The sequence below is a fragment of the Gadus macrocephalus genome, chromosome 14 (assembly GCF_031168955.1).
Source record: "Gadus macrocephalus chromosome 14, ASM3116895v1".
Taxonomy (NCBI): Eukaryota; Metazoa; Chordata; class Actinopteri; order Gadiformes; family Gadidae; genus Gadus; species Gadus macrocephalus.
Genome location: NC_082395.1, coordinates 6428503 through 6441426, shown reverse-complemented (window position 1 = coordinate 6441426; position 12924 = coordinate 6428503).

The following is a 12924-nucleotide window of genomic DNA, read 5'->3' as shown; positions in this document are numbered from 1 at the left end:
ATGTGTAGTTAACGCTGATTGATAGTGATTTCAATAATGTTATCAATATCACATCCTGTAACTGATGTCTTCTACAAATAAAAATGCAGGCCAGCCCTTGCATCTCACTTTGTTTACAATAGTTTTACTATAGACACTCCAAAAAACCTTCCAACTCACTAAACACCCAGCCAAGCTATGCTAGTGCTGTTTCATTCCTTCCTGACTGCCAGTGGCAGTACACAATGTGGATATTTCTCCTCACGCTCCACCCAGGTCGAGACCTTGTATAAACAAGGTCACGTGTGCAGTGTTGTGCCTGAACGCGTTCATTGAAGGATAGTTCATGAACTCGTTCATATTTTGGGCAAACGTGAACTGAACGCACTGTATTACTGCCTGATGAACGTTACTGTGAACTCATTCATTCTGGTGTCTGTGAACGGCACACTCACTCGGTTCAACTTCGTTCAATAGGGGGATTTGTTTAACAACATGGCGGATGCGAGTGCAGAATGATCACAAAAATAAAATTTGTTTGACCGGTTGCCATGGTTATCGACATGTGGTTAAGTTGCAGCTGTTGTGTTGTCAGCTTACGGTTACATTAAGCTGTATCAGAAAACATGGTTATATGCGATAGACCCTATAGTATCTGTGGTATAAAGGCTGGGACGAATTCAAATTATAAATATGTACACTTTATGTTGAAAGTATAGACCGTCGTGATTCCCATTGAAACAAATGGTGCGGTGACTATTCTTCAAAACGAGAGCTAGTAAATTATGAAAAATGAATTAAACTGTAATCAGACAACGCGGTTATAGACCCTAGAGTATCTGTGGTATAAAGGTGTGTGTGACGAATTTCGAAATATAAATATGAACAATCCATAACGTTAGCTCTCTGGCTCGTAGCTCAGCGGACTAGAATACCTCCTAGAATCATTGCTTGTTGGCCGGAAACGGAAAAGGGGGCTGTTTACGTTTGGTTGGAGCGACATATTGAAAAAAATAAATACTGAACTAGTTCATTTTTAGTTCAAAATTTGGATTCATGAACGTTTAACTGAACTAGTTCATTAAAAAATTTGCGAACTGAACTTTTAACTAGTTCACGTAGAAAGTGAACTTTTCCAATACTGCACGCGTGTATGACGTGTAGTGTGCCAACCCTGCCGCAGCAATGTCTCGGTTGCTCAGGACTCACCAAATGTCCAGGTCCAAAGCCAAAAAGAGGCATTTATTCGAGGAATAACAGAAACCACGTGGGTTGGTGCCCAACGTGGGATCAACAAAAATAATACTAATGACTCCGTGAGCCACAGTAGAGTCCAGGTGATTGTCTCCGGCCGCGCCGGTCTCGTCCCTGGAGAGGGAGGTCGCTCCTGTCGGGAGCGCTGTTCCCGCTGTGCGTTCCGCGTCGGCGTACGTCGTCCGGCTGTGCTGGTTCCCTCGGGACCGCTGGGGAAAGGTCCGCTAGATCCACTCATTTACCCGTCCGTATCGGGTCCTGGAGGTTCCCTGCTCCGCTAGGGTTCCTGGTTCTCTGCCTAAGAGAACATGTCTCAGCCTTTTGAAGGGGCACCTGGTCTTCTGCGTCCTCCGCCGCAGGTGTTCTCTATTGCGCCGATTAGGGTGACGTAATGGACGCTCTCTTGATAGCTCCATAAATCCGTCGGTTTTCTATTTCTTAATGAATTGCTTGCAAGTCCAAGTGAGGTAAGCACATCCTGTGTTGTTTTGGGGCTTGACATCCTGCCTGTGACTCTTGCCGGAGTGCAGTTTATTGCCCTCTGAGGCTGTGGTTGTCAAACTATCCTACCTCTCTTTCCTTCCTGTCCAGTGGTTTTTGAGTGTCCTTGTCTTGTGCTGGCTCGCTCACCAGCTATACTGACACTGTCTTCAACAGTTTGTTGTGTTAGCTGATTCTCCCAAACACTAGATATTCCAGCTCTCACCTGTTTTTCCTAGCCTAACTTGGTTTGGTAAGTATTTAGATGCAGCTAGCTTGGAGTCTAGGATACTTAGCTAGCTGCAGAGATATTGCTGGATGTTCCGGCATGGTTACTGGCTAGCATTTTTTTGTCTGGTTGCAGTTGTGAAATTGGTCTGCTAGAAGTTCTGGCTCGTCCTGTGGCCTAATCATAGGTTTCGCCCAGATTTCCTGGTTGGCTTAATATTGTCTTGATTTTGAGCTATGCTGGCGGGTGTCTCTTGTGAAGCTCAGCCTCAGGTTGAGGATGGCCATGAATTTTGCCCCAAGTGTCTGGGGGTGGGTCACCTTAGGGAAGTCCTGCCTGACCCATGCATGAACTGGCATTTTAACTGGCATTTTACAACTCTCTGTAAGGGAGGGAAGTCAGGTGGAAGGCCCCCTGTTTGGAGATGACCTTCCACCCTCTGTTTGGGTCATCTATAGAAGTTCCGTGACTGTGGAGAGCAAAGGTTCGTTTCTCACTGGATTAGTCATCTATAAAGGTTAAATTAAAAAATTAGCCGGGGTACCCCTCACAAAAATGTGGGGACGTTTTGGGAGAACCCTATATCCAAAATGGCTGCTGTCAGCCAAGCTGGAAATTAACTTTAATGGTTTTGCCCACAGTACTGCATAATACATGGTTTCTGATACTATTTGGGTCAAGTAATTCACAAATGATGTAGATTTATTGATTTGACCTATTTTGGACCTTCAAATTCAAGATGGCTGCTCTTTAAATATCGATTGTTCAAAATCCTCATAGATAGAGCCTTATTATTAGGCTCAAATGAAAGGTCTGCTCATACTGTTATTTACAGTAAAATTACAAGTAGGCTATGCAGAAGTCATCTCAAAGTTAAAAAAGATCAAGGTTTGTGGTTGATAAGAAACAAACTTTGCTGATGCTATTTGTTACCTGAACTGTGTTGATCAATTGAACTGGAAAAAAATGAACACTTCTCAATTTCATAAAATATCTCTAAAGTTGCTGAGTGTGCAAATGTTCATGGACATTGTCCCAATCCTCGGCGCTTTCCAACAACTTTCCAACAACAGAACAAAGGCTCATGAATGGCAGACACTCTGTTTGCAACAGGGGTAGTAGTGGAGGGTTCTGAAGACCATGCACTACGAGGGAAGCACTACAGGCGGGGTGTGCGCTGCATTCAGCTGTTGAGAGAGGCTGAGCACATCAATGTCCTAGAACTCCTGACTGTACTTGCCGCTGAATTGCTTATTGCCTTGTCTTGGGAGCAAGCATGTACTCGTTCGCACAGACAACACCTCACCGGTGTTTCATATCGACCATCAAGGAGGGACCAGGTCACAGAGTTCCTGAGGGAAACACAGAGACTATGGATATGGGTTCATCCTCGGTTGGCCTCCTTGAGGGCGATGAACCTCCCAGGCATAGCAAACCCTGTTGCTATGCCTGGGCAATCTGCCACGGGCACAACTCACTGTCCCCTATGGTTCTCCTTTGCAGAGACCAGTGCCCCTTTGGCAGTGGTGGACAGTAACGAAGTACATGTAATTCGTTACTGTACTTAAGTAACATTTCCATGTATCTGTACTTTACTCAAGTACATTTATTTGGTAAGACTTTATACTTTTACTTCACTACATTTAAAGCGAAAATTATTACTTTTCACTTCTTTACATTTACAGAAACACTCGTTCCTTACTCGTTCCTTTTTTATTTTTAATAAAATACCAAAAGGTCAAAGTGTATCGCGACTATAACCAATCAGCGGCAGTGCCCAGCGTGCGATTATCTGCTGAAGTTAACAACAGAGGTGCGTTCAGAATCGCAAACATAGGCGAACGTTTGCGAACGATTTTAAAATTTTTCCGTTAAACGAACATAAGCAAGCAAACGTTTACGAACATAGGCAAACTGTCTGAAGAGGTAGTTCTCCACAAACAGAGATGGATCGCGGTGCTCTCTTCGGCTACGTGACATTCGTTGCCATGGCATTAAACTAAACTATATTGAAATCATTTACTCCTTTCCTACACAGAAAGCAATAGATAAAACGTTTCATATAGCCTATCTACACCCTTACTTCAACTGTTGTCTTTGCGATTTGAACGTTATATCGCAGTAAGTGGGTACAACTTCGGTGACGTAGCCCTCTATTCTTGAATTTTCCGTACTGGTTGTCTGCAGTAGGCTTTCAACGAGGTCGACCACTTGCAAACCCTCTTCTGTAAACTCTTCCATTAACATGGAGGCTGCCGCTAATACCAAGGAATTCTTGGTCTTACTTAAAGATAATATAGTTTTGAGTATTTTGGGTTTGATTAGGCAAATGTAAAGCATTGTTCACCTGTTCAAGTAGAGGTTTTGATGTGACAGTAAAAAAAAAAAAAAAAACTTTTACTTTTAATACTTAAGTATTTTTGAAGGCAGATACTTTTGTACTTCTACTCAAGTAAAAAAATGAGGTGAATACTTTTACTTTTACTTGAGTAATATTCAATGCAATGTAACTGTACTTAATTGGTTTACTTCGTCCACCACTGCCCTTTGGGGATAGACGTTCTCGCCAACACCTGGTTGAGGGGTCTCCTTTATGCATTCCCCCGATCCCCCTGATAATGCTCAGGCCTCACAGGATAAGCTTGTCAGGCCACAGGGTCCTCCTAATGGCCCCCAAGGGGCAAACAAGGATATGATTCTCCAAAAACCCACAACACATCTGTTGGACTGATCAGTGGCAGCTCCGAGTGAGGATGAACCTCCTGTTCCAGTTTTAGGGGAAGTTTTGGCATCCATCTCAAAGCCTCCTTCAACCCTGGGTATGGTCACTGAGAGGGTTCGGTCACTCTTGACTGACCCGGTGAATCGGGCCCTCAATTTGTGAGACCTTGCGGAATGCAATGGCTCCTTCCACGAGAGTGGTGTATGTATGGTAACTGCTGGGCTGCATTCTCTACATGGTACGGGGACAGGGGGCTAGACCCAGTCTCCTGCCCTTAACAGGACATACAGCGGTACCTACGGTCTCTTTTTGATGCAGGCCGGGCTGCCTCAACCTTGAAGGCGTATGTGGCGGCCATATCTTTTAACAATGGTCATTATTGGTGGCAGGCCAGTTGGGGCGCATGAATGGTTGTCACAGTTTCTGCATGGTGTCAGGAGGCTACACCCTCCTAGGATTAGGCGTGCTGAAGCATGGGACCTACCACTGCTCCTGCAGCCCCTGGGCGAGTCCCCCTGTGAGCCTATGGCAGGGGTGACTTTGAGAAGTACACTGTCTGTCAGTCCTACATGCCTTCAATGGAAGGCAGACAGCACCCTGAACATTCTCAATGTTTTATCGCCTTAATGTGCCCTCTGGGTCCACGCTGGCATCGGCTATCTTGCCGTTGGAATCAAAAGTTGGTAGGTTGGCATTGTCCCTCGTGACACTGCTGGTATAAGTCATCCACTGTGTGTACTGCCACTGGCAGTCATCCAGGAATTCACAGAACCAGTTACATTCGTAGCTTACGTTAGAGTGATACAACAAGTTAGAGGGGACAGAACAGTTATTGACCTGGTTAAAATACAGAAACTACCGGCTTTAGGATTATGACTGTATATGCCACATAAAGTGGCATTAACTATTACAAATACATATTTTACTTTTTAAATTAATGTTGCTTTCACAGGGCTCATCTCTTAAACCCAAGTGGTAAGTCATGGTGATTTAAGATCAGTTAATAAACAAGACGATGAATGGATTTTAATGAAAGACCTCACTTCATATAACTAATGTATAATATGTAACTTTGTGTAACTAATGATTAATATGTAACCCTTCTGTACGTAATGCTTGATTACTGTATGGAATGTATCATATGACCATCGTGGGCGTGAACGTCAAGAGCCCGTAGTTAGAGCATTGTGATTGGCCAAGGGCATCTCGGGGGAGGCCACACAATTAGGATATAACGCGGAGCTCCGAGACTCTTCGCGTGTTCTTTGCAAACCAACTCAGCTGATGTTGTTACTCTGTGCAGTGACAATAGAGCCTTCATCATTCAACCCCAGCCCTTCTCGACCTCTCGTCATTTGTTAGAGTATTAGACCGTGGGTATTATATCCATGACAAATGCCGCTTTTCCACCGCACATGTAGCTCGACTCGACACGACTCGACACGACACGACTCGACACGGTAGCAGCACGGGTGCTTTTCCACCGCAAATAGTACCTCCTGGACGTGGGCGGGGTCGGCTGCGCGAAAGGGCCGTGACGTATTTGTGTACGCGACGCAAACAACACATACGCAACCCACACATGGACAGAACCCACATAACAACAATGGAGGACATTGATCGCATTACTATTATTAGCTGGCATGTTGAAGAAGTTGGAGAAGTGGAACATGTTGGCTGCGGCACTGCTATGGATGTTACCAGCATGGTTGCCATGTCGCTCTCGTGACTTCGTCACACTCTCTGGCCAATCAGTCGCCGGCCGTCTGCCGACGTCACCTTTTAGCATCGGCTCAGCTCGCTTGGAACCTAGAGCGAGTAGGTACTAGAAAAAGCAGCCACTTCAGGTACCAGATACCATGGTACCGCGGTGGAAACGCAAAAAATGCGAGCTGAGTCGAGTCGTGTCGAGTCGTGTCGAGCTGGTACCATGCAGTGGAAAAGCGGCATAAGGCTAATTTGCTTTACATTTAAACATTTACAACAAAAAACGATGCTTCTTTTTGAGCAACCGCATAACCATTTTTTCTTCTCATACCATGCTCGGAGATTATTCTGTTGTACATTTTCCCTCTATCCATCGTTTGTTGGTTAATACGAATATCCGGTTTGTCTGGTCGAAGTTTTTTGATGGCTAATTTATCTTCAAATTTTAAACTATTGTTTTTTTTTTACATAGACTCAACAGTGTTAATCGCAGGTGCAACACCACTCGCCATGTCTGCCGAATGACGAACGATATTGCCGGAATTATTCGAGATAAAAATACAACAGTCCAAGAATATGACCATGTGGGCATCTTATAGTGCGGATTGCAATTCTTGTTGCAGCCTGCAGGGTTATGCGAGAAACATACGGAAGTACGCAGTCGCTGAGCTGCCCTGCCCTAACATTGCATGACACATTCAACTCAACTAGAATCGCCACCATCATCCAAAATGTTATGTAAACAGACCAAAAATTGTTGGAAAGTCTACAGAAATTATAGATAGTTAATGTGACAATCACATTATTAAAAATAAACTTGGAGTAATGATTTACTGAGGAACAATTTTTTTGGGAGCATGCTTTTGCTTGAGTTCGCTGCCCCACCTGCCCATATGGACGGAACGCGCCTGCATGCACCATGAATTAACTTTACTTTATGAAGTTGAACTTTGTCTGCACGTTTGATTATAAGCATTGAACTCTGCTGACACACTGTTAAGTGTCTAGTTTTTAGTTTTGTGATCCTCTCTAACGCGCCTCCACACGACGCGTCACACAAGTTCTTTTTTTTTTAAAGTTGTGTATTGATTTTATTGATTATTATTATTTTTTATATAATTGAAATCACTATCAGGTCAAGTCATTTTAAGCTAACTACACCTTATTCATTTGTGCAAAGTGTAAATAACATGTTTTAAAAAGAAAATATTTTCCAAAGAACAAACATCAATGTAACAGGAAAATATCACGATATAACAAGAACATATCTCAGTATAACAAAGGAAGATATGTTAATATTGCAGGAAAATATTTAAATAAAGCAAGAAAATATGTCATTAGAACAGGAAAGATCTCAATATAATGAGAAATTATATATATTATATAATTATCTCATGATAAGAAAACATTTTGTTATAACGAGTTCCTATATCTATTTAGATTTTTCCACTATGGTTACACCATAGTTGTTTCACCATAAAAAAAAACATTTCCTAGGCAGTTTCCCAGCCTTCTGCAGATAAAGTAAAGGTTGGGCAATCCCACCCAACAGTGTCAGATACATAGCAGGATAACTCAGATAAAAAAACATATCCCAAGACAAAGTAGTATACGAAGACAAGACGACCAAGGACGGGAAATAAGTAACCAAAATAATCCCCAGATTCAATGAAATGATGTTGAAGGCTCTTCTCTTCATGTTGTTACCCCCTGTCCTCTCTGTCTCTACTGGCCCTGGCTGCTTCAGGGACCACAGAACTGACAAACAACAGAAAACAATTACAGGCAGTGTCATGAAAAATGCCAAGAGTGTTATAATGAAAATAATACTGCAATCAGCTGTCCAAATGCTTGCCAAGTTCACCGATATGGCGAACCACATCAGACCACTGCAGACTACTCTGTATCTCAGGGGCTTGAACCTGTAAAAGATCACATGATGTGGTTGGTATTGAATCAAACACAACCTCAACATTTTAGGCTTAGTTCCCTTGGAACAGAAATGTTATTGGTTACCTGATGAAGGTCAAAGGGTGAACGACAGCCAGGTAGCGCTCCACACAGATGGAGCACTGGAACAGGGGACGGCCGAAGCTTATTAACACAAAAAGTTCAATAACCAGGATTTGAACAGCCGGGCCACTACCAGCAGGGTGAAACAAGCAGTATAACTGTAAAGGACTCCCCAACAGGAAAAGGGTCTCACATATTGCCCTGTTTAGATGGAAAAGCTCAGCCGCCAATGAATCTTTTGTTCCGTGAGTGATAAGCCACATCACCCATAGGTTGGCTGGAAGGCAAACAACGATGTAAGGAAGCAGAAAAGTGCCTGTCATTCCTTTGATGTATGTGGTGAGTGCTGGTGATGGAATTCCACACATTCCAATGATTGGATGTGTCGTTGAGTTGTCAGAGGAGGTATTGTTGTATTCTGGAAACATGATAATCGGCCAAAGTGCTCCTCTTTGGGTCCTGAAAATAGTTTCACAGCTAACTTTTCTGATCTTCCAGCATTGAAATGCTCAGCAAAAGATTTTCTTAACGAGTGTTTAAAAATATGTATACTATTCAAAACCTTTTTTGTAAGGCAATTAATTAGGTATAGATTATATAATAATAAGAATGACTTTAAATAGGTCTAACAAAAAAAAACAGAATATGTCTTTACCGCTTTTAGTTATCCTGAAACACAAATTCTTAATCACCAAACTCTTATGTTTCTAATGCAGCCTTCTGGTTCAGCTCACCTCGTCCTCTGACTAATGGAACACAGTGCTCCACATTTTATAGTCATCTGTCACACATGAACAATTCTGTTGTAATAACTAGACAAATCACATGCAAATACAACTTTTGAGCTATGTAAATAAACAAATACAATTTACTTCAGGCAAGGAATGTGTCTGAAATGAATTATGCAGATCATGTGCAAAATCTTTTGGAGGGATAGTCTGCGGTACATCTATAAGACGTTTTGAAATATATATATTCAAGGACACTTAATTAAGGAAATGCAATGATGAAAGGGCACAAACGAATAAAATGAGGCTGAGAAGGAGGCACCAGGGGGGCTCTGAACCCGTCCTCCTTGCAGAAGAGGCTGTAAGCGTGGAAGGTAAGGCACCGGGAAAGGAACTGATTGCTTTCTCAGTGTTTTTCAGTGACAAACACTGGACTGCATTGGTGGTACAGCTCACAAAAATACTGTAGTAAGTACTTATAATAATAATTGATTGAATTTAAATAGCCTTTTTCTGGATAATCAAAGACGCTTTACAGTGAGGGGGGACCTCACTAACCACCACCAGTGTGTAGCACCCACTTGGGTGACGCACGGCAGCCAATCGGCGCCAGAACGCTCACCACACAGCAGCTTGAGGTGGAGAGTGAGGGAATTAATAAAAGACCTTGGATCTACACCCCCATCTAGTGGCCGCTTGGCGCCACTGGTCCTCATTCTCTCTACACACCTGTCTGCAATCTACAATCACCGTTCCCTACTTCAGCCGGGGATCTCCAATCAGCCGGTGCCAGTTCGTCGTTTACTACTACTCAGTTAGTATCGGTCCTACCAGCGTTATAACGCCCCGTGCCCACTACCTCCGTCCGTTGACTGATCCCCATTGACTTTGAATGGGGACGGACGCGCAATGCATTGTGGATCCGTCCGTTCCGTTGGAGCCTTCGGCTTACGCCCCGTGCCCACTACCTCCGTCAGTTGTCCGTTGCCCATTGACTTTGAATGGGGACGGTCGCGCAATGCATTGTGGATCCGTCCGTTGACTTGGAGCGTTCGCCACCGTCAAAAAGTTGAAAAATGTTCAACTTTTTCGGCCGCGACGGATCCGTCATCCAATCAGATCGCGTATGCAAATTTAAGCACTGTGACGCGACTCGGGCTCTGACGATACTGGAAAGCGGGAAAGCGGGTCATCTTGCCTCGCAACAAGCAGGAAGAAGCGGGAAGAACCCGGCGAACCGATTTGATTGGCTGACGGATGCATCTGCAAAGACTACTCCCCCATCCGTCAGCCACGCCTTCCCACGTCCGTTGACTGACGGTGCAGTGGGCACGAGGCGTAACGCCTCGTGCCTTCTTCCTGCTTGTTGCGAGGCAAGATGACCCGCTTTCCCGCTTTCCAGTATCGTCAGAGCCCGAGTCGCGTCACAGTGCTTACATTTGCATACGCGATCTGATTGGATGACGGAACCGTTGCTGCCGAAAAAGTTGAAAATTTTTCAACTTTCTGACGGTGGCGAACGCTCCAACTGAACGGACGGATCCACAATGCATTGCGCGTCCATCCCCATTCAAAGTCAATGGGCAACGGACAACTGACGGAGGTAGTGGGCACGGGGCGTCAGTCAAGAAGTTGAAAAATGTTCAACTTTTTCGGCAGCGACGGATCCGTCATCCAATCAGATCGCGTATGCAAATTTAAGCACTGTGACGCAACTCGGGCTCTGACGATACGGGAAAGCGGGAAAGCGGGAAAGCGGGTCATCTTGCATCGCAACAAGCAGGGGAAGAACCCGGCGAAGCGATTTGATTGGCTGACGGATGCCTCTGCAAAGACTACTCCCCCATCAGTCAGCCACGCCTTCCCACTTCCGTTGACTGACGGAGGTAGTGGGCATGTAGGGTTACCTACAGTGGGAAGTGGGAAGGCGTGGCTGACTGATGGGGGAGTAGTCTTTGCAGAGGCATCCGTCAGCCAATCATATCGCTTCGCCGGGTTCTTCCCGCTACTTCCTGCTTGTTGCGATGCAAGATGACCCGCTTTCCATTATCGTCAGAGCCCGGGTCGCGTCACAGTGCTTAAATTTACATACGTGATCTGATTGGATGACGGATCCGTCGCTGCCGAAAAAGTTGAAAATTTTTCAACTTCTTGACTGAGCCGAAGGCTCCAACGGAACGGACGGATCCACAATGCATTGCGCGTCCGTCCCCATTCAAAGTCAATGGGGATCAGTCAACGGACAGAGGTAGTGGGCACGGGGCGTAAGTCTAGCCCGTTTTCCCTGTCCCCCAGTACATGCCCACTACCTCCGTCAGTCAACGGACGTGGGAAGGCGTGGCTGACTGATGGGGGAGTAGTCTTTGCAGAGGCATCCGTCAGCCAATCAAATCGCTTCGCCGGGTTCTTCCCGCTTCTTCCTGCTTGTTGCGATGCAAGATGACCCGCTTTCCCACTTTCCAGTATCGTCAGAGCCCGAGTCGCGTCACAGTGCTTACATTTGCATACGTGATCTGATTGGATGACGGATCCGTCGCTGCCGAAAAAGTTGAACATTTTTCAACTTCTTGACTGAGCAGAAGGCTCCAACGGAGCGGACGGATCCACAATGCATTGCGCGTTCGTCCCCATTCAAAGTCAATGGGGATCAGTCAACGGACGGAGGTAGTGGGCACGGGGCTTTTCCTCCGTCTGTAGTTCTCCGTCCGTCACCCTGGCTACCCGTTGCCTAATCCTCGCGTGCCCGACTTTCCTCCTCACCTGCCTGACCACCGCTTGCCTAGTCCCGGCTTGTCGTTACCCCTTGCCCCAATAAACCCACCTTCCTTTCCAACCCGTCTCTGCTCCCCTGTGTCAAGCGTTTGGGTCCTCTCGTTCTGTAACCTTAACAGGTTTGTCATGCTTGGTTCAATCCTTGATGACCCTAGACGTCTAGTGGGTCAGTTATACATGTGCTGATTATGTATTTGTTTTGGTACTAGACTTTTTAGCGCTTTATCAACAATTTACTATTTATTAAACTCTACTGATCCGGGAAACAGGATGCCGGTGTAGCGATCTTTCTTCTGCAACCATCGGGTACGATTTTAGTCATACAAAACAACATACAAAATACCATCCATATATAACTTTGGTGATTTGTTGTTCCTACATGTATTTTGATGAAATATAAACAATTCATTATTATAAAAAGTCATACTTTTCTTTTCAACCGTACTGTTTAATCTATAAAGGGTGCTGTCGTGATCGTCAGGATTGGTTGGCAAAATGTGGTTGACAACCAATAATACATTATTGGTAACATTATTTAAATCACTGTCAATCAGCATTGACTATATCTCCAAATCGTATTTGAGCTAATATATATATTATTTTCGGGTGAATATACAATTCCCCTCCTATTGCTTCATAGTTACCATACCGAAATTAGGCCAAATAAAGGCAGTTAAAAGCAAAAGAAAAATTAAAAAATTAAAAAATTCTGATTCGAGTACCTTTTCTACATAACGCAACAATTTCACTATTCTCGCACACAATTATTTGAAAAAAAAAAGAAAAAAACACAATATAACGAGAAAAAAATCTCAATATAACAAGAAAATATTTTAATATTACAAGAAAGGATTTCAGACACAGAGCATGATAAAACATATGATTAAAGATAACCAGAGACAAAATAGTATTCAAAGACAGTGAAACGCTGTTTCTCAAACTAGCATAGCTCAGTTAGGTGTGTTAGTTGGAGGGGTCTTGGGATTGCCTATTGTATAACTATTCTAATAGAAGAGATTTGATTTTATTATTTATTTATT